The following is a 19338-nucleotide window of genomic DNA, read 5'->3' as shown; positions in this document are numbered from 1 at the left end:
GCGAGTGATAAGACGTGCTAGAAAGGGTCGGCATATTGGGCTCGCGCGGCGGGTAAAATACCTAATTTCGCCCGACGCCGAAATGTTATAACGCTCTTAACTAAAAAAGACGGCGGCATTCGGCCCATTGCGGTTGGCTGCACTCTGCGTCGACTCGCAGCCAAGATAGCATGCCGCGATATACTTAAGAACCTTGCCTCCGAACTTCAGCCTATACAGCTCGGTTTCGGCTCCAAGAGCGGCTGCGAAGCTGCTGTTCACGCCGTACGGACGTATGTAGAGCGCCAAGCAGGAGAGGTTCTTCTGAAGGTCTCCAATGCTTTTAATTCAGTAAACAGGGGCGCCTTGTTGAACAAATAAAAGATAAAATTCCGTCTACCTATAACTTTCTCTGGCAGTGCTACAGTTCCCATTCTAAATTGTTCTACCAAACTGACCCTTCGTTTTCTTCCGTAGGTTGTCAACAAGGCGACCCTCTCGGTCCAGCAATATTCAGTCTCCCCATTCATCCCATAATTAAAAATCTAAATTCTGAATTGAATATATGGTACCTAGATGACGGCACCCTCGGTGGTAATGCGATTTCAGTTCTCGATGATTTGGAAAAATTAAAAAGTGACTTAAAAACATTGGCTTATCCCTCAACTTTTCGAAATGTGAACTGTTTGTTACCGAGACCTGCCCTAAAAAGGAGCACATAATACAACAGTTTGAACAAGTAGCTCCAGGAATTATTGGGTTGGTAAGAAAGTAATGAGCGAATCATAACTTACCAATATTGTAATTTTGATTTAATTTATTATTTTAATCATTTATCAAAAATATAACGGCCTTTGTTATCTACTATTTGTCTCCATCGTTCTGGTAAAGAATGAATAGCATCGGCGAAGAAGTTCTTAGGTTTAGATTCAAAAAACTCAGCTATGTACTGTCGTAGATGGGCTTGATCATCGAACTTTTTTTCATTCAAGGCATTGCTTAGCGATCTGAACAATGCGTAATCCGTAGGTGCCAAGTCTGGAGAGTACGGTGGATGAGGTATCACTTTCCAACCTAGCTCCAATAGCTTTAGCCGAGTCACTTTTGCAATGTGTGGGCGAGCATTGTCGTGTAAGAAAAAAACTTTAGCATGCTGTGGACGATTCTGACAGATTTTTTGGTTTAAATTTTCAAGCTGATTACAGATTACAGTATACCACTGATGCGGTAACAAGTTCGTGCGTTTTTGTATCCAAACACGTATTCGTAGTTTTTTCCATCCCAGTGATAAGATGGTCCAACCAGTTGAATGTGCGGCGAAAAGACAGAAGTTGTATGCAACTCGTGTAAATGTGTTTCTATGGTGACATGAGAGCAACCTAACTCGGTAGCAAGAGTACGACTCGTTAGCCTCGGATCTCCTTCAATTAAGGTTTTTAATTTGGCTACATCAATCTTCACCGATCGACCAGACTTAGGTTGATCTGATAATGAAAAGTCGCCACTACGAAACCGCTGGAACCATCGTTTCGCCGTGGCCTCAGACACAACTTCAGGAGCAACACGCTGACATATATTACGCACTGCTTCGGCGGCTGAATGGCCAGACTGAAATTCATATAGTAAGCAATGCCTTACATGCACTTTTAATTCGTCCATTTTCTTCCTTATATTAGCTCGGCGACAGCTAGTGAATGACTGACGAGAAACTGTGCGACTCGCCCTTTATATACTTTCGACCATAGAAGATTCTAGAACTCTCTCAAAAATTTTATGTGGAATTCAATCGATCGCTCATTACTTTCTTACCAACCCAATAAAATAATTAATAAAGAAACGCTTCACCTCCTTGGTAGTCCCATAACGGACCAATCTTTTGATCATTTCATAGACGCGAAAATCGAAATTTTTAAAGACTCCTCAGATCGTCTGGCTAATATTAACATACATTCGGCATATTGCATCATAAAACACTGCTTATTTGTACCAAAATTTACTTACACACTTCGCGGCTCACATCCTTGGAAGCATCCTTCTCTGATCTCAAATTTGGACAACTTAGTTTTGAAAACTCTCACCACCATCTTCAATATTTCAAATTAAATTTCGAAACATCCTGGACCCAGGCTAGCCTACCCATCAGGTTAAGCGGCTTGGGCATACGTAAAATTTCTAGTGTGGCGCTGCCCGCTTTCTTGGCTTCGGTACATGGTGCATAGAATGGCTGACGAAAGCAGAATCGAACAAATTTAGGAACGCGACGAAAAACGAACGAGTCGACCCAAGAGTATACCATTCCGGTTGGGCACCTGACTGAGAATAGAGGCATCAACAAATATGCTCCATCGCTGTCAGTGCGTACCTATGGTGGACAGTCTTGGCCACCACGGCCTCTCATGCAGCGGAAGTGCTGGGAGGTTTCCTCGCCACGCCAGCCTCAATGACGTCATCCGGAGGGCCCTTGCTAGTGCAAAAGTGCCGGCCGTCCTCAAACCCAACGGCCTGGCCAGGGTTGATGGCAAGCGGCCTGATGGAATGACGCTGGTGCCTTGGAGTATGGGTCGGTCGCTTGTCTGGGATGCTACATATGTAGATACCCTAGCTCCGTCCCATTTTCCAAGCACCAAAGTTGGTGCTGGTGCGGCTGCATCCTCGGCTGAAGACCTCAAACGTCGCAAGTATGTCACCCTCGGCAGCAGCTACGTATTCGCGGCGTTTGGGGTTGAAACCCTGGGGCTGTGGGGGCCTAGTGCGCGTCGCCTCTATGAAGAGCTGCCCAAGCGCCTTGTAGAGGCGTCTGGCGACCAGAGGGTTGGCCAATATTTCGCTCAGCGGATCAGTATTGCTTTCCAGCGGGGCAATGCGGCCACCCTTCTGGGCACTTTAACCTGCGGCCAGGATTTAAGCATATTTTTTTATTTATAAGTTTTCATATATATAGCATAGCATTAGTGTTCATATTTAATAAGGTTTTAGTATGTTTTTATTGTTTTAATGTGTTATTGAATGTTTAAATAAATTTTATTATGGAGCCAAACAATGCGTTTTCAATTTTTTCGTAACTGCGCGCGTACACGGGAAGCCGGTGGGGGCTGGTTTTGGGGATAATAGTTTTATGAAGGGTTTTAAAGATCTATGCTCTATTTTAATAGAAAGAGACAAAAAGGAGCCTATGTCACTCTCCATCCCTTCAACTATCTCCACTTAAAAAAACACGTCAATTTGTCGCTCCGTTTTGCCGTTAAAGATGGACAAACAAACAGGGCACACACACTTTCCCATTTATACTATTAGTATGGATATCGAAAGGAAATGTATTATTGTCAGTTGCAGAATACAAGGCATAAAGAAGCCGAGCCACGGGCCATCAGCGGCGGACCAACCTCTTCCGTCACTCGTTTCCGCCCTAGTCCCCGCTAGGAAGTGCTATCTCGAGTAGCAATCTATTTGCCAACAGTCAAATACTTTGCCTAGAAGATAACTTCGTTTTTTGCAGCCTTCTATGTAATATCTTGATCTTGAACGCTCATTATTTCAATAAAAAAATTAACTACCTACCTAATTCGTCCCTTCTCTCCCCATTTCTGACTCAATCTCCCCCGCGAACTCTACCCACTCCAAATTAGGGTATATTATGGTATTGCAATACGAGGGCGACACTGAAAATGTTTAGACCTGGCCACTTGTACTAGAGAATACAATTAAAAATTAAGTTTACATTTTAAAAATAAAACTCTTTGCCAATATAACTGCGTGTGTATTTCATTCATTTATCATTTGTTTTACGATTTAGCAGCATAATCAAAATAGTATGTTTCACTTCAATATGTATTTCACGGGTTAGGATCATGGGGTCTAAAACGCAACTCGTCTAAAGAGCGGCTCGTCTAAGTCGCAGGTGGTCTATTTCGCATCTCGTCTAAATAGCAGTTGGTCTAAAACGCAACTCGTCTAAAGAGCTTCTCGTCTAAGTCGTAGGTGGTCTAAATCGCATCTCGTCTAAACAGCGGTTGGTCTAAAACGCAACTCGTCTACAATCTTTCTTAAGTCGCAACTCGTCTAAGTTACTAGATGATGATGATGATGATGATGATGATTGATAACAAGCAATGGCAAATGTTAGACATAACCTTTTACTTTTAAATAAGCTCTATGATTCTTGTTTTAAAGGGGCTGTTCCCACGTGGTGGTGGAAATTTTTTTCATGTTGTACAATGTTTGCATTGTCGCGTAAGTTGTACTACCTTTATATTTTAGTAGAGTTAGTGCGTTTTCACATTATCCGAATAAATATTTTAAAAGAACGATATCGGATGTAGGACCGATATCCCATACATTACAGGCGCCATCTTGGATTTTTCCATCGAAATCCTTCCGACATCCGATATCGGATCGGATAATGTGAAACCGGAGTTACACCCAGATTAAAATGCAACCATAAGTTTTAAACCTCTGCAAAATTAGGTACTTTTGGTTGATGATTCCCCCAAATGAAGAAAATAATAATATTCATTAAATGTAATGACGATATTTTTATATTCGTGAAGGTGTATACGTTTCGTCAAATTAAACGAAATTACATGTTAGTGGAATGAAATGGAAAATAGTAGTGAGCTCAATTATTTTTAAATAGAGAAAAAAATTCAGGAACCAAACGTTACCTAATAAACAACCCTCAAATTTGACAGCTCAGGTTTGTTTACACTTTTTTCAAGTGCCAAAAGTACAAGGTATAAAAACTACCCATAAAGACGAGTGGGCAAAGTGCTTTTCTCAGTGGTTCCATCGCATGCAGCAATGAATTGATGAGAAGAAACACTATTTTAAAAATATATAATAAAACTAAATATGCTAGTTTGCTTAGTTTCTGATTTTCTAAGAACTTTCAGTTTGGCCCTCGTAAGTCTCTGTCAGTTATTAATTTCTCCTGCACCAACATATATGTCTCTGTTTGACCCCATGGTTGACTGGTAGAGAGAGTTTACCTGAACTAGGAATAACTAGGTAAATATAACGGGCTCAATAGTCAATACTCTAATTACTAATTAGGTACTCAATACTACAACAGCTATAGGTACGTTGATAATTGGTAAACATCGCTACAACTGTCCTTGCACCTTAAGCAAAGGAGAGTCTATGCCTACTTACTACGCGCCTAACTGCTCGAACTAATAGGAAAGAAATACAAAATTATAAAAAAGAGGAAATACTGGCTTTCTACTCAGCACCTTTGATGGCAACAAAACGGCAGAATAAGAAAAGTGTTACTGTCTTGACAACGATGCATGACTCAACAATGGTTTACAGAAAAGGAGGGTAGAAAGACTGGGCTACCTAAAATGAAATCAAAAGGTATTGAGGAACATACAAATAAAACCAGCCAAGTGCGAGTCAGACTCGCCCACCGAGGGTTCCGTATTCGTACAAATTTACAATAGTTGAAATAATATCATGTTTCTCATGATTATGTGTAACTTTAAAGACTTCACTCTAATTATCTATAGGTACAGCGTCATCTCTCGGTCAATTCGCTAACTAATTTGCGCGACCTGTATATTATGCTCGTTTTTCAGGGATAATTCTTTATAATGTTAACCGATTTCAACTGTTTTTACTTCATTTGAAAGAATTTTTTTACGTAGGTATAATCTCGTATTAATTTTAAGTATGATACAATCCGCAAGGATGTTTAAATTGAAAGTAAAAATCTGAAAAGTTTCTTGTTAATTAAAAAACAAAGTTTCCAATATACAGACACGATTTTATTTTTCCTGTAATATGTAGCATAACCACAACGTTTCGTGAAATTTTCATAATTTTTCGTTGGTAAACTTCGGACATAAAGGGGGAGTGGGGGGGGGCACACTTATTTTATTATACAACAAAAAAAAATATTTTTGATAGGTACAATTCGTACTCTTTATTATACTGTGTCCAAAGTGTCGTTATTTGAAATAAGTAGGTACCTAGTCGTTGAAAAATAAAGCAAAAGTAACCGTTTGACACATTCTTAATTTGGTCGAATAATACATTCGAACAAGCACAGTTTGATTGTACAGCGGTGTGCGACGTGCTTTGTTTACGCGCGTGAAATATCTCCATATGCTAGCTAATCCGAACGTTGCCGGACGCAGTCGACCGCCCGGGCCGGCTTTGATAAAAACTAGATTTTTTTTATGTACAAATTATAATTGCAGAAAGGGCTAATGAAAATGACACGGCTCAAAAATATAATATTAGGTAACATGTGGATAAGTCTGTACCTATTGTATGTTCATACCGCTACAATATTTACAATTCGTCACTGTCACGAGATATAATTTAATCGATTCACGGATTCAGTATCATATTCCTGTTCACTTTTTCTATGAGCTTGGCGTGAAATAGGGCGTGAAAAAGTGTAGCGTTTTTCTCCTGCTTTGCGCTTGAGAGATACCAAGAATAACAGACACTTTCACAAAACTATTGTTATACTCATCTAGATAACGTTTAAAAATTGGTAATTTTCATCACTCTTCCGCCACACACGCACGTTCGTTTACCAAAGCGCTAAATTGACACCCGATTGACAAATACCGTCAACTTCTAACGAAAAATAAATATGATCCTATAATCTAACGGTTCCTCGACTAATGCATCTAGCTACCCGGTTATAGGAATTCCACATATTGTTATGGTCGACTAATGGCCAGCTTTAAAGCGTAGATACCCCTATGTGCGGTCTTTGACGAAATTCGAATGAGAGGAGTGATTTTCTTAGAATTTCATTACATTACCTACTTGTGTGGCTTGTATCGAGAACTGTTTAGGATCTAGATGTTGCAATATTTCATTAGATACTGCTCCATGAATTGAAGACATGTTTTCTTTTCTTTAACAGTTCAATTATTTAATTCTAGTCAAAGGAATTCGATCAATAGAAGTCGTTTTAGAGTTTGACAACTGTCGTTCGACGCCTTAAACTTCAACTGTTTTTTAGACCATAGTTATAAAAAATAAAAATAAACAAAGAGTTTGAAAAGTGATAATAAAATTAGTTTATTTATTAAGAACAAAATAATTATTATGTTCCTGTAGAAAAAATAATATTTTAAATTAGATTACAATGAGGAAGGACTAGTTGACTTGACTGTTTGTTTGGAAATAATCATTAGATTTGACGGCACTGGAGTTCTTTTGTACAGTTTTATTTCCCGTTCTGCAGTACATTTATGAAATAAATTATAAAATTTTACGAACTAGAATAACTAGATAAGTGTAGACATTAGATAAGTTATCCATAACCATCCAAAGGGGTAACGCCATAAGTATTATGGGTACTTTTGCACCAGAAACGATAAGGAGCGGGGTTTAATAGTTAGTTTATTTGTAAATTTTTTTTTTAAGTTACCTTTTATGAAAATGTTATATCTATAAATAAAAGGAAGAAATAAATATATTGTTTGAGTGTAGACATATAATTATATAGGTTTACAAATATTTATCAATTAAAAAGAAATCTTGTATGTAGTTAAAAAAAAAACAGAGAAACATGAGATCAGTTTTTAAGGCGTTTCTGTTTTTTTTTCTAATGTGTTTTTGTTTCCTTCCAAAAGTTAATTCATTGACCTTAGATTATCCAAAACTGATATATGCCCTATTGTGTAAAGTGTTTTAGAACTAAAGTTTGAAAAGGAAGTGCGGTGGTTCCAAATTCAAACTGCGGTGTGCTGCGGGTAAGCTCTCGATGTCTCTTGGTCTGAATCTCCTCAAGACCATCTGTGCCAAGTTTCAGCAACGCATAGTCAGAAAATTCAGGGTTCCAATACAAGATATTGGAAAAGCATCTCCACTAGCGTTCGTTCCCTATTCGTCTTTATTTGATAGAATACATGCTAACTTTTAAGGCGTAAATATTACATAATCCAACGCAGCAGCGTAACTAGTTGAGATTTATTCAAATAAGATTTTAAACTGGGGACTTGAATAAAGTTCGTTAGCGATTCTGAGACATGCGCCTTCTTCCCGGGAGTAGCTGAACGGTTTATTTCATTTTGAATCTCCTCAGCAAAACAAAAATTATAATTATAACATAAATTAACAAGTAGAAACATAATAAGTGCATATTATATTATATACTTATTAAAAAATTTAATGACACTAAATTAATTCTTACTAAATAGTTAAGTTATACCTAGTTGAGTATAATTTAACGAAAATAATAGATATCAGATTGTTCTAAGTTAGGGTAGTTGCACGTAGCACATGTCTTGCTCGTATCGGGACGCATATTTATTTATTTTTACTCTAAATACACGGATACGTAAATTTCGCTGTAAACAGTGACAGTTGGTCTGCCGAGAGTTTCTTTTTTGGCCACGGTGCGCGCTGCGATCGATTCGTGGTTGTCCTAACCTCCTACTTTGCACTAGGGTGGAGCGAAAAAACACTTTTCTGGAATTAGCAAATCTAATAGCTATCAATCAATGCCCCTTATCTAACCTATGTGCAAATTTTCAGCTTTTTAAATCAACATCTTCAGCTAATTTTAAATAAAAATACACACTGTATAAATAGTGTCATAATTATGATGAAATGACGTTATAATAGTTAAAAATCGCCAAAGTAAAAGTTTGGCCAAATAGTAAAATACTGAAAATATTTTTTTTTCGCAATTTTTGGTAGTTTCTTGCATTGAAATTTAATATAAAAAAATTTTTTATCTTTGTTTTCAAAAAGATTGTTTCCACCCTACTTTGCACATACTAATACATACCCTTTAAAAACATGCGCTAATATAAAAATACACACTGTATAAATAGTGTCATAATTATGTGAAATGACGTTATAAGTTAACAGTAAAAGTTAAATAGTAAACGTTAAATAGTAAAAGTATTTTTTTTTTCTTTTTTAGGCATTGAAATTTAATAAAACTTTGTTTTAAAAAGATTGTTTACTTTTCATTCACATATTTCACATCTATTTAATAGGAGGGCGCTCAAAAACGGGTAAATTCAATATTAGTTATTGAATTAGGGCCACTTGCATAAACGAAAATGGTTAACCCACCATTTTATATGGAATTTCATAAGCTGAGTTAAGTGATTGGTGCAAGTGGGCCTTATTGGCGCTTAATGTATTCCGAACATTAAAACGATGTAGGAAAGGACCAGGAGATATTCTCTTTAATAAAACTTTTGGCTTTTGTTTCCTTAATTGAAATTAGATTTCAAGAATGACACAGCTGCTACATTGAAACGCTCACCCGCAAGGAAAATTGCGTTTATATTTTTAGAACAAATATTTTAATTTCAATAGCATTACTGTTTAATTTTTATGTACCTGTGTGGTGACGGGTTAAGAATTTCACCACCCCCTTTCTTGCGTTTATATTTAAATTGTGGCGTAGGCGAAGGCTGGCAACCTGTCACTGCATTTTTCGTTTTCTTTCAATTTCAATAGCATTACTGTTTAATAAATTATTAATAATCAGATATCCAAAGTATTTTACAGCATCTTCCCCCAACATCGCCACTCACAAATTTTATTCTTTTATTAATAATTAGGTACATACTTTATTTATTTACATGAACATATTTGAGCCATTTTTTTCAAAGTTGTCCACCCCACTTTTTTTTTTGGATTTGGAAATTTTTCTGTGGTTTCCATTCAGAATCGCGAGCTCTTTCAATTCTAATAGGAGAAAAAAAGTGTACCAAGGTTTTTTCCCATTCCGTTACCATTTTTTCCTACATTTTGTATGGCGGTAACGGAATGGAAGGTTCGAAAAAATGTATGGAAAACTTGGGATATTTTTTTAGGGTTCCGTACCTCAAAGAGGAAAACCGGAACCCTTATAGGATCACTCGCGTGTCTGTCTGTCCCTCTGTCACAGCCGATTTCTCCGAAACTACTGGACCGATTTACTTGAAATTTGGCACACGTATGTAAACCTGTGGCCCAAAGACGGACATGTAATTTAATTAAATGAAATTAAATGAAATTTAATCATAGGGGGCACTTTTGGGGGGTAAAATTGAAAATTAAAAATCAAAGTTATTAGAACTATATTGTGCTATATATCAAATGAAAGAGCATTTTATAAGCATCTCAAATATATTTTTTTATAGTTATTATTTTGGTAATTTAGAAGTTATTTAAGAAAATAAGCAAAAAGTGACCATTCCCCCCCCCCCTCCTTATCTCCGAAACTACTTAGCGTAAAATTTTCAAAAAAATACACGAGTTAGCCCTCTACCTGTAGATTACAGGAAAACCTATTAGAAATCTACAGTCAAGCGTAAGTCGGACTTAAGAGAAAAAAACTCAAATTGAGATTTTCACTCACTGCCGCTGCAAGTACTTACTAAATGTTTTGAAATTTTGTGAGCGCCATGGACAGGTAGAAAGAAATTCATTTCTGTTTAGAAATTGTTGAAAATTTTAATCATTTGCCAAAATGACTTAAGTTCCTACTAAAAAGGAGGCGCTTAAGACCGTTTAGAAGTTGACTGTCATAAATATTTTCTAAATCGGTCCAAAAAAGGGTCTATATATACGAAAACATAAAATTTGTGCCACCGAAAGCCCAAATCTGAAGTCCATTTTGCTCTATCTCTTATCGTTTCCGAAATGTACGCAAAATCTTGAAAGAAGGAAATTTAGTGTACTTTGCCATCACATTATATTCAGGCGCTCATGACCTTTTTGTATGGAAATGTCGAAATCCGACTCGTACTTGACCAATTTTCATAGAAAGTTAGGTTTTATTATAGTTTTGAAGGAGGTTTCTTGTTTTTAACCACCAACGCAAAAACGACGGAGTGTTATAATAATAATAGGTTTGACGCTTGTAACATGCCTGTCTGTCTGTGGCATCGTATCTCCCGAACGAATCAATCGATTTTGATTTAGTTTTTAATGTTTAAGGTGAATTCGTCGAGAGTTTTTTTTTGTACCACACCGTAGGTGGCAAACAGGCATACGGTCCGCCTGATGGAAAGCGGTCACTGTAACCTATGGACGCCTGCCACTCAAGGGGTGAAATATGTACGTTGCCGACTCATTAGAAACTAGTACAACTCTGTACTGATTTCTAAGGCCTGATTTAGACGGCGTGCGAACTCGCATGCGATTTTGGTTACATTGCGGGATTTTGAGGTTACAAACAATTTTGCACAGCCATCAAATACCGCAATGTAATAAAACTCGTATGCGAGTTCTCGTACCATCTAAATGGGCCCTTAGGAGGGTCCGGGTAGACAGTACTAATTAGTTCCGTAGGTCCTCCCGTCGTCAGCTCACCGCACCCTCGTTGAGCTCTGGCAGCCTTACTCACCGGCAGGAACAGAACACTATGAGTAGGGTCTAGTGCTATTTGACTGCTTTAAAGCGGAGGTACTTCCCCGTTAGACTCTGCTCTACCTTAGAGTATATTCAATATAGTATGGTATAGAGTTATCAGTCAAGATGTTCAAATGCTCAAAAAAACTCACTTTGTGCATTTTAATCTTTCGGGCCGTATGACCACGCCGTTGATAGTTCATATTAACCGTTAACACGGCAAGACATGAAGTAATGTAACCATGTATCTTTTTGCATGTTTTTAGGTATAGTTATGGGTCAAAACGAACCATTTTTCAGAAAAAATAAATGAAAGTATTTTGAAAGTAGGATTTTCAGGACGTCCGTTAAAACGGACATTGCCAGGAATCCCACTGAGTGATGGCCCCAAAGGTAGTCTTAAAAAACGGACAACGCCGTCATAAGGTGTCCAAGAACAAAAATTAAATTACGTATTATAAAGTGAAAAAACCTTAAATTATTAAAATAACACACTACTAAATAATTAAAAACACTTAAACAATCATCAGAAGATTAAAAAAGACACATGACAATCCAAAAAATTATTAAGTCAAAGTTGTATACTATGCATATGTTCGAAGCGTCCTTGAATATGCTAGTAGCGTTTGGTCTCCCCAATACGTAATACACAGAGATAAAATTGAGAAAATTCAACGCTCATTTTTGCGATACCTGGGCTTTCGTACCAAACAATGGGATACCGATTATGAGTCTAGGTGTATTCGTCACCGCTTATTGAGCCTACAGAATAGAAGAATCTTATTAGACATCTCTTTACTGTATGACATAATCTCAGGGCGCATTGACAGTTCCCATTTGCTCTCGGAGATCAAGTTTTCAGTGCCGTCAATTAGAACTCGTAATTCTGTGCGTTCCCTGTTTAGTCTACCCAGAGTTCACACCAACTACGCTCAAAATTCTCCCATCAATCGTATTTTAAAACTTTATAATAAACAGTTTAATAGTATAGACCTGTTTGACTGCACTAAATCAACCTTAAAAACACGTATTCGGTCATTTTTACTGAATGCTAAAAACTGCGACAATTGACAAATAAAACACACATATGAACATAACAGATAGACACAACCGCACATGCACATACACTACATACACTTTACACACGCACACGCACACGCGCACACTCTCACACACATTACATTATGCAAGCCATACCTACATTAATGTACTTTAGTATTGCCTAAGTGCCTACTTCATAAGCAGCACCGCTTTTTGTTTTTGTTTTTTTTTGTCTTCATTCCTTATACCTACTAAATTTGTATTTTTCTTTTGTTACCACTTAGCTTTTGCATGTTTTTTGTATAGTACTTGTGGACATCTGTTATTGGCTATGTTAATGGTTCCTTGTGTCTTAAATTTATTTTTTGTATTGCTGTTGATGACCCAAATAAATAAAATAAAATAAAAAAAATAAAAAAAAGTATATAAATGTTAAATATTATGGTATACAATCAAAACATATTTATCTCTTAGCCTAAACCCCAATGTTCTTATCTAATTTATAATTTCTATGGACCAGAGCATTTATTCTTCTCGTTTAGTTTACTTACAAATGAGTTTCAATATTATAACTATTGAAAAAGTAAGGTAGGTAGTCAATACGTACCTTCCCTTCCTGAAATACACGTTTTTTATTTGGTGATTCAAAATGCCACCTTTTATGAAAATGTTAACTAAAACATAATTATTTTTACGCTGTTATGCCGATAGTAATATAGTAATTCACATTTAAGACATATTATGTATATCGGTAGGTATACGGAATTAAAAATAATCTCGTTTCGAACTCTGTACAACATCTGTCTGAACAAGAAATTATGCTTTCACGTCTGTCCCAATTGTAACGTGTAAAACTACCCACATTCAAAAATATTTAATAAATCTGTAAGTTTCTAAGCTACGGCTAGTTATAAATTACAATTATTGTAAGTATTAAGACTAAATACGTAAATATTCAAACCATTCATTGTGGTCTCACAGTCTTGACTTTCTTGTTTCTTTATTAGATTGACGACTGAATTCTGAGCACAGGAAAAGTTAACTTTCACATTAAAAAATTACATATTTCTTGATCATATTGGCATCTGGCAACATAGTGGGATCATATTGATTATCCTTAGCCAGAAATAGGAGCTGATATATAATTTTATTGCGTATCTCCATAACATACTCCATGACTGCAGACTCTTGGTCCTTGGTGTTTGACATGAGGTATGGAAAGTTTTGCCAGAATATAAATGATTTCCTTTGTCTCTACACATAAGAAACTTTACTTTTTTAAGTCTGTTCTGAATTTTGTGGTGAGTCATCCAGCATTTTAAAGACCTAAAGGATCATAATATCTTTTTCATCAGCTTGAAGAGGTTTCATGAGTGAAAATTGTTTATACTGCTATTTAAAGGCGGATTTTGCATTTGCTAATGAAAACCCACGTTATGTAAATTTAGTATTAAAGCATAGTTTGTATTTAGGCCCAGTAATCATAAAAACAATTAAGAATTTAATAAAAAACCTGTTTAACCCATTTATGGCAATGTCCGTTTTCTGTCACTATTTTGATTGCCCATAAGTCGGCACTGTCCGTTTTTTAGGACATGCTAGATGGTTACTTGGTTACCAGTAATATCGGCAATGTCACAAAATTGTGACACGAAATATTTCACAATTTCTGAATATGAAAAAATAAATTATTGCATCAACTTTATACACGAAACTAAAGTTTAACTCGTCTAGTAACAAAATCAACAGAAACAGTACACCTGGATGAATTAGTTTATATTTTATGACGTCACAAATGCACTTCGCCGCATATTCCGAAAATTCGAAATTTCAACAGTCATGCTATAAGCTCAAAGACGTAGTGTTTTTCTTCCACTTTCATGAACGTATAGCCTTTTCTAGCTAGCACTTAGTGTTTAAACTCTAGGTCACATTAAGTGACTGTACTAAAAAAGTGACAGGAAAGCTTTAAGGGTTAATGGGAAAATACTTGAACAGGCATCCACGACTACTTTCCGAGGTTTTAAGATTGATCAGGGCTCAAAATGGGACCAGCAAGTAGATAAACTGTGTGGTAGTCTGGGCAGTGCGTGGTTTGCCTTAGGTCGAGTTGCAAAGTCTGTGGCACCAGAAGAAGCCCGGACATGCTATTTCGCCACTGTCCATTCATTAATACAGTACGGTGCGGAGCTCTGGAGAGGAGACGCTGTGCTGAATGGGAGAGGGTCTTTCGCTTTTAGAAACGAGCTATCAGGATCGTTGCTCAGGTACCTGTAGACACCCCGGCCAATGAACTCTTTAAATAACCTAACCACAAAATTAGAATTTTGAAGAAACCCCCGACCACGACATAGTAGACCGATTTTCATGAAACATGGCTAAGGACACTCCCGACTAACTCAGCTTTCAGACAAAAAACTAAATCTAAATCGGTTCATCCGTTCGGGAGCTATGATGCCACAGACAGACACACACACAGACAGACAGACACAGACAAACAGACAGACAGACAGACAGACACGTCAAATTTATAACACCCCGTCGTTTTTGCGTCGGGAGTTAAAAACTAAGAATCCTCACACTGCCTGCAATAATAGTTATTAGCCATTTATGTAAGAGAGAACTTGGCAGCATACAAAACTAACAACATGTGTTCCAAGTACAGCACTCGAAATGCCGGAAAGTTAGTAGGTATCGACCGTAAATTCATAAATTGGCGAAAAATTGGCTGATCGAGCACACGTTCTACACTTATAACGATTTTTTTATTACCTAATTAGAAAAATATTATCGAGCATTTTTAATGTGAATATTGCCTAACTTTTTGTAATCTCAATCTTCTGTCTATTTATTTTCTTAAGTATTATTTTTGTATGAATATTATTTTTTTAAACCAAATCTTGTCGTGTAATATGACTTTACAAATAAATGAGTATGAGTACGAGTAGTATGATTATTTTAACCATTGAAAGTTTGTACGGAACCCTCGGTGGGCGAGTCCGACTCGCACTTGGCCGGTTTTTTTAGGGTTCCGTAGTCAACTAGGAACCCTTATAGTTTCGCCATGTCTGTCTGTCCGTCCGTCCGTCCGTCCGTCCGTCCGTCCGCGGATAATCTCAGTAACCGTTAGCACTAGAAAGCTGAAATTTGGTACCAATATGTATATCAATCACGCCAACAAAGTGCAAAAATAAAAAGTGGAAAAAAATGTTTTGTTAGGGCACCCCCCCTACATGTAAAGTGGGGGCTGATATTTTTTTTCATTCCAACCCCAACGTGTGATATATCGTTGGATAGGTATTAAAAAATGAATAAGGGTTTACTAATATCGTTTTTTAGGGTTCCGTAGCCAAAATGGCAAAAACGGAACCCTTATAGTTTCGTCATGTCCGTCTGTCCGTCTGTCCGTCTGTCCGTCTGTCCGTCTGTCACAGCCGATTTACTCGGAAACTATAAGTACTACAGTGATGAAATTTGATGGGAATATGTGTTGTATGAACCGCTACAAAATTATGACACTAAATAGTAAAAAAGAATTGGGGGTGGGGCCCCCATACATGTAACTGAGGGATGAAAATTTTTTTTCGATGTACATACCCGTGTGGGGTATCAATGGAAAGGTCTTTTAAAATGATATAAAGTTTTCTAAAAAACATTTTTCTTAAAGTGAACGGTTTTTGAGATATCAGCTCTCAAAGTCGTAAAAAGTATGTCCCCCCCCTCTATTTTTATAACTACGGGGTATAAAATTCTAAAAAATAGAGGTGATGCATGCTAATTAACTCTTTCAACGATTTTTGGTTTGATCAAAGTATCTCTTATAGTTTTTGAGATAGGTTGATTTAACTGTAATTTTGGTTAAGTTATTGGTTTATTATATTTGCTGCTACGGAACCCTTTGTGCGCGAGCCCGACTCGCACTTGGCCGGTTTTTGATATTATTAATAGTTTCGGAAATAATCGCTCCTAAAGGAAAAAAAAGTGCGTCCCCCCCCCTCTAACTTTTGAACCATATGTTTAAAAAATATGAAAAAAATCACAAAAGTAGAACTTTATGAATACTTTCTAGGAAAATTGTTTTGAACTTGATAGGTTCAGTAGTTTTTGAGAAAAATACGGAAAACTACGGAACCCTACACTGAGCGTGGCCCGACACGCTCTTGGCCGGTTTTTTCTTCTATCAGGATCGAAAGAACTCGCGTAAAAAATACCCATGTTACAAAAAAAAGAGGGGTGGACAACTTTGAAAAAAAAAATGGCCCATTTACATGATTATAAAAGAAACTAAGTTAAAAGCTAGCTAATATCTGAAATAGGCCCTTGAGGCATTGTACCAAGGATGCTGATACTTTGTGTCAGGAAGTCGCCAGCTCTTCGGTCACCAGCTCTTCGGTCTCATGATCCGTGGCAAAATATTGGATAACGCAAAGCAGAATATTATTTGTACAGTTAACCTTAAATAATACACATCGGTTTTTCGTCTTCGCCGAGCGTTTACTGTATATTATTAATAATGGTAAAAAGCAAACATCGCACCGCTCGCCATCGACAGGTTCATCCACACAACTTGCAACTTAAAATGGTCGCGCACCGTGTGGTTTCAGAGGAATTTTCTCCCGCGGACGCTCCGGCTGTGGAATAAGCTTAAAGCGTAAGATTTTTAATATTTGTAGGCATAGATGTTAGCACCTAAATAATTATACTTAACTCTTCTTTCTTAGTTTTTCTGCTAAATGTTATTTCTATGTCAAAAAAATGAGTTTTTCAGATTGATGTTAAGACTGTGTTCGGCCGGCCTTAGACTCGAGATAGTAAACGTCATTAAAAGTTAAATTCATTGTATGGACGAAGTTACCAGCGACCCCCAACACCTAATTCTTTACCCATAAGTTTAATATTTTGTCGACCATTATATTTTATATGAGCCCTTTTTATCAAAATGACAGCTTAGGTAAGGAGTGCCAATGTATAAATTTTAAATGTACTTTTTAGGGTTCCGTAGTCAACTAGGAACCCTTATAGTTTCGCCATGTCTGTCTGTCCGTCCTTCCGTCCGTCCGTCCGCGGATAATCTCAGTAACCGTAAGCACTAGAAAGCTGAAATTTGGTACCAATATGTATATCAATCACGCCAACAAAGTGCAAAAATAAAAAATGGAAAAAAATGTTTTATTAGGGTACCCCCCTATATATAAAGTGGGGGCTGATAATTTTTTTCATTCTAACCCCAACGTGTGATATATTGTTGGATAGGTATTTAAAAATTAATAAGTGTTTACTAAGATCGTTTTTTGATAATATTAATATTTTCGGAAATAATCGCTCCTAAAGGAAAAAAAGTGCGCCCCCCCCCCTCTAACTTATGAACCGTACGTTTAAAAAATATGAAACAATCACAAAAGTGGAACTTTTTAAATACTTTCTTTGAAAATTGTTTTGAACTTGATAGGTTCAGTAGTTTTTGAGAAAAATACGGGAAACTACGGAACCCTATTACTGAGCGTAGCCCGACACGCTCTTGGCCGATTTTTATGTTAATTTGCTACATAAATATTTAAAAGAACTGTATTTTTTTACATTAATAGACAGCCGTTTTCCGATTAAACTGTATCTCCAACGTAACGTATGTAGTTTCCAATATAATAATTCAGTTGCATTCACTACCTGCATTGGAATAAATAAACCGTACCCGTAACGACATTAAAATGCTTCCTAATATTGAAATATTTTAAGGCCCCACTTTAGTCGCCAAACTATTATTTTTAATAGGTACCCATTTCTATTTTTTTTTAATCTGCCAAAATTTTAATATTTAGTCGACCGGTTAAATACGTGCCCATTATAAATTGCAAAGAGAGGCTACATTTATCTACTCAGTCTAAGTATTGAATGCCTTTATTTCAAAGCTGCAAGCACTATTAATAGATAAAGCTTACTACTACATCCAAGAATTTATGGATGACATTTTAAAGTAAGTACCTACTCGTAAGCACAAATAAGCAGCCTAATAAAATTATAAGTAACCAGTTTTAAGAATGTTCTTGCCATACCCGTCACAGGTTGCCATGTTTTCAAATAATATTCTGAAACATTCAGTAACATTCTGTCTGTCCATAGTAAACAAATGAATGATTTATGAGGTTTTTGAAGCCTGACCAGAAATAGGTATATGACTATTATGACTATTGTTGTCATATATTTCTGGTCAGACTTTGGGTATAAGCGGATGTGAATTTGCCGGAAGTCAACAATTTGAGCCGCTTTTAACTTCACAAAAATCTGTTTATCTTTTTTTAAATCCCTACTACAAACCTCCCTATTACAAAGAACCCGTAGACACTATTGAAAAAATCTGTAAGGCAAGAGAAAATCCGTTAATTTGATGTCATACATTCCGCGACTTTATTTCTCTCCTCACAGACTCCATACTGTTGATGATTTAAGCAGTTGCGCTTTTTAAGATGTTTCTTCGTGGGTATATTAGATTTTAATAATCATCGCTCTGACAACAACTTTGATGAAAATCGTTTACACGTCGGCATTTGTGTTGGAAAATGTTGTTTGAAACATGGCCGCGTGATTGTGAATAATATTGAACGTAGCCATACACATTTTGCTGTCACTGCACTACGACGTTCGAGAAAAGCTCGTATACGGTAAAGAAAAAATATAGCCGCATTTACCTAGCCTGTGGCGTATTTCATAGTCCGATATAGATTTGCAAAACCCGCTGAGGAGATGAGAGGTAATGTAGGTACTCGTATATTATATCCTTAATTACATATTTATTTGTCTTTGTGACGCTGAGCTGCGATGCTGATATTGTAATAGTTATTTGTTATACAAGAGTGCAAAGTTGTATTTTAACGCCGAGTGTGGAATTGAAAAACAAGCAAGTGAAAGGATTCTATAGTTGAACCGCGAGCGAAGCGATCGAGAATCCTGAACTTGCGAGTTTTTTAACACACGAGAAGTAAAATACATTTGCACCCCGTT

The sequence above is a fragment of the Leguminivora glycinivorella genome, chromosome Z (assembly GCF_023078275.1).
Source record: "Leguminivora glycinivorella isolate SPB_JAAS2020 chromosome Z, LegGlyc_1.1, whole genome shotgun sequence".
Taxonomy (NCBI): Eukaryota; Metazoa; Arthropoda; class Insecta; order Lepidoptera; family Tortricidae; genus Leguminivora; species Leguminivora glycinivorella.
This window is presented reverse-complemented; position numbering follows the sequence as displayed.